The sequence below is a fragment of the Cicer arietinum genome, chromosome 5, assembly GCF_000331145.2.
Source record: "Cicer arietinum cultivar CDC Frontier isolate Library 1 chromosome 5, Cicar.CDCFrontier_v2.0, whole genome shotgun sequence".
Lineage (NCBI taxonomy): Eukaryota > Viridiplantae > Streptophyta > Magnoliopsida > Fabales > Fabaceae > Cicer > Cicer arietinum.
The window spans coordinates 12,141,069-12,145,368 of NC_021164.2; positions in this window are offsets into that span (position 1 = coordinate 12,141,069).

The following is a 4,300-nucleotide window of genomic DNA, read 5'->3' on the forward strand; positions in this document are numbered from 1 at the left end:
TTCCCTATCTACCACAACATCTCTCACATCAGCGTCATCACCTCTTGGTTGAGCGCTTTCTACCACTTCTTAAGTTCTCTATAACTTCCATTCTATTTCACACATGAGAGTTTATCCAATTATATTATGATATGCCCGTACCCGCGTGGCGAAGATGCTTCGACTAAGTGCTCCAAGCTCTGCCCCGCCATAGCTCTTTATCGCCCTCTCTATAAGAGAGATAGGATCACCTAAGTCTCGTTACGGATTGATGGCTAAAGGAGCGTCTACCCTTCTTTCTATGCTCATTTGGTAGAAGAAGTCAGAATAGAATAATTTAAGGGCTCGTTCTTCCTGGCTTCCAGGCTCCTGCCTTTCCACGAGCAAGTTGAGTCGACCTGCAGTAGAGGAAGGACACTACGAATGGGGTAGTTTACTAAGTCAAGAGGTTACTAGCGCTGTTAGCAAGTGAATCAGAAGCAGTAGCAATAGGACCAAGGGCGCGCTTTAACTCAAGGGTACACTTTTATCCTTCCAGGCAGGATTTGCAGGAGTTTCCTTTCGAAGGCCTTTTAAGAACCTACCCTTGATCCACTGGTGGATATGAATCACACAACTAAGCCTCTGTTCAATTGATATCAAAAGAAAGATGGATTCCGTTAAATAAATATATGCTAGAGATAACTTTCCCTCTCTTCACTCCTTGTTGGATACTATCAGTGGAAAGCAGTCCAACTCCTCTGGAAATGACAGCCAACCAAGATAGGGAGTCTGGAACCAGCAAGCACTTAGGAGAGGAAATTAGATTTCGAAGCCCCATCTTCTCTCTTTAACTAGAGAGGTAGGTAAACCTGAGTTTAGAGCCACCTCGATTCGGGATGTCGGAACACCAACCGAATCCTAAACTGACTTCGGACGGAACAGGTTCGAGAGCTTCTCGATCGAAAGCCTTTCCTATCTAGTGTCAGCTGATCCTTCAGCGTCTGCACCAACTAAACTAAATCGGAAGCTTAATTCGAAAGACGATAGTAGGCTCGAGGGGGATCAAAAGAAGGATTCTCGGTCCCCTAAAATAAGAAAGCTGGTTAGACTGCAATGTATGCCTATGTAAAGAAAAGTCACGAAAAGCGATCCATATGATCATAATACAGAATTGCCTATACGTCTTTTAAAACAAGAATGTTGCTGGCTCAGGATCCCAAGCGCAAAAGCTTTATCTCTCCCAATCAACGATGATCTCAGTAGCGCGAACTATAGTAACAAGGCTCTAGCCAACCTAGTGGAGTAAGTGGAGGACGTTGATAGACGATTTGGTCTACTACCTCGGCTTAATCTATTGGGAATGGGATTCTGTTTTCGTCTTTCACGGATTAGCCTTTCGAGTCCCTCCTATCGTAAGCAAGTCTTGAAGGTCGACCTCACCCCCTTTGGTAAACCGAAGCAGAGAAAGAGACTAAAATGGACCGAAATCGGTATTTTTGAACAAGCAATGGCTAGATTTTGAAATCTAACGCGGAACCGAAAACACAATTATAAATTTAGAAGAAGAATCCTAACAAGGTCTTTAAGTCCTCGATTTCATCTGGACTTTTTGGGCGATTTTCTTACCGCTAAAAAAAATGGAACGAAATGTATTATTCTGACCAAATGATGGCTAGTGTTTTAAATCGGATGTGGAATCTTAAACACTTTTATAAATTTAGGAGAAAAATGTTGTAAAGTTCACCCGGTCCTCGATTTCATCTGGACTTTTCGGGGGATTTTCTTAGCACAAAACAAAAATGGACCGAAATCCGTATTTTCGGACCAAACGATGGCTAGTGTTTGAAATATGACGCGGAACCCGAAGCACAATTATAAATTTTGGAAGAGAATGCTACTAGGGTTTCCCGGTCATCAATTTCATAAAGACTTTTCAAGCGATTTTTGAACCATCGACAAAAAAGGACCAAAATCCGTATTTTCAAAAATGGACTGAAATTCGTATTTTCGGACTAGACGATGGCTAGTGTTTAAAATCGAGCATGGAGCCTGAAAAACAGTTATAAATTTTGAGGAAGAATGCTATAAGTGTCTTCTAGTCCTCGATATCATTTGGTCTTTTTGGGCGATTTTCGTACCACACGACTAAAATGGACCGAAATTCGTATTTTCGAACAAAACGATGGTAAGTATTTGAAATCTGTCGTGAAACCTGAAATCCAATTATAAATTTTGGAGAAGAATATGTATTAAAGTCTCCCGGTCCTCGATTTGATCTGGACTTTTTGGACGATTTTCGTACCACCCAACTAAAATCAACCAAAATCTGTATTTTCGAACAAAACGTTGGTTAGTACTTGAAATCTGACACGGAACCCGAAACAAAGTTATAAATTTTGGAGAAGAATGCTATTAGGGTCTCTCGGTCCTCGATTTCATCTGGACTTTTCAGGCAATTTTTGTAACCCTCGACAAAAAAGGACTGATATCTGTATTTTCAAACCATACGAGGGCTAGTGCTGGAAATCTAACCCGGAACCCGAAACACAGTTATAAATTTTGGAGAAGAATGCTATAAGGGTCACCCTGTCCTCGATTTCATCTGGACTTTTCGGGCAATTTTCATACCACCCGACTAAAGTGGACAGAAATCCGTATTTTCGAACAAGACGATGGCTAGTGTTTGAATTCTGACAAAGAAATCGAAACACGATTTTAAATTTTGGAGAAGAATACTATAAGGGTCTCACGGTTCTTGATTTCATGTGGTCTTTTCGGTCGATTTTCGTACCCATCGACAAAAATATGCCAAAATATGTATTTTCGGACCAGACGATGGCTAGTGTTTGAATTTTGATGTGCAACCCGATCAACAGTTATAAATTTTGGAGAAGAATGCTATAAGGGTCTCACGGTCCTTGATTTCATGTGGTCTTTTATGTCAATTTTCGTACCCATCGACAAAAATATGCCAAAATCTGTATTTTCGGACCAGACGATGGCTAGTGTTTGAATTTTGACGCGCAAACCGATCCACAGTTATAAATTTTGGAGAAGAATGATATAAGGGTCTCCCAGTCCTCGATTTCACGTGGATATTTCGGTCGATTTTCGTACCACCCGACTAAAATGGACTAAAATTCGTATTTTCGAACAAAACGATGGTTAGTGTTTGAAATCTTGCACAGAACCCAAAACACAGTTACAAATTTAGAAGAAGAATGCTATAAGGGTCTCCCGGTCCTCGATTTCATCTAGACTTTTCGGGAGATTTGTTTATCACCCGACAAAAATGGACCAAAATCCGTATTTTCTTACAAGACGATGGCTAGTGTTTGAAATCTGATGCGGAACCCGAAACACAATTATAAATTTTAGGGGAGAATGCTAGAAAGGTATCCTGGTCCTCGATTTCTTCTGGTCTTTTCGAGCGATTTTTGTACTACCCGTCAAAAATAGACTAAAAATCGTATTTTTGGAACAGACGATGGCTTGTGTTTAAAATCTGGGGTCGAGCCCGAAAAACAGATATAAATTTTGTAGAAGAATGTTATAAGGGTCTCCTGGTCCTCGATTTCATCTAGACTTTTCCAAAATCTGTATTTTTGAACAAAACGATGGTTTGTGTTTGGAATATGACACGGAACCCGAAACACAGTTATAAATTTTGGAGAAGAATGCTATAAGGGTCTCTCGTACACATGACAAAAATGGACCGAAATTCGTATTTTCGAAAAAGCAATGGATAGTGTTTGAAATCTGGCGCGGAACCCGAAACAAAGTTATAAATTTTGCAGAAGAATGCTGTAATGGTCTCGCGGTCTTTTCGAACCAGACGATGGCTAGTGTTTGAAATCTGGCGCGGAACCCGAAACAAAGTTATAAATTTTGCAGAAGAATGCTGTAATGGTCTCGCGGTCTTTTCGAACCAGACGATGGCTAGTGTTTGAAATCTGGCGCGGAACCCGAAACAAAGTTATAAATTTTGCAGAAGAATGCTGTAATGGTCTCGCGGTCTTTTCGAACCAGACGATGGCTAGTGTTTGAAATCTGGCGCGGAACCTGAAACATAGTTATAAATTTTAGAAGAATGCTATAAGGGTCTCTCGGTCTTCGATTTCATGGGGACTTTTCGAGCGATTTTCGTACCACCCAACTAAAATGGACAGAAATCCATATTTTCGAACAAGACGATTACTTGTGTTTGAAATCTGACGCGGAACCCGAAAGAAAATTATAAAAAAGGACCAATATCAGTATTTTCAGACCAGACGATGGCTAGTGTTTGAGATCTGACGCAGAACCTGAAACACATTTATAAATTTTGGAGAAGAATGCT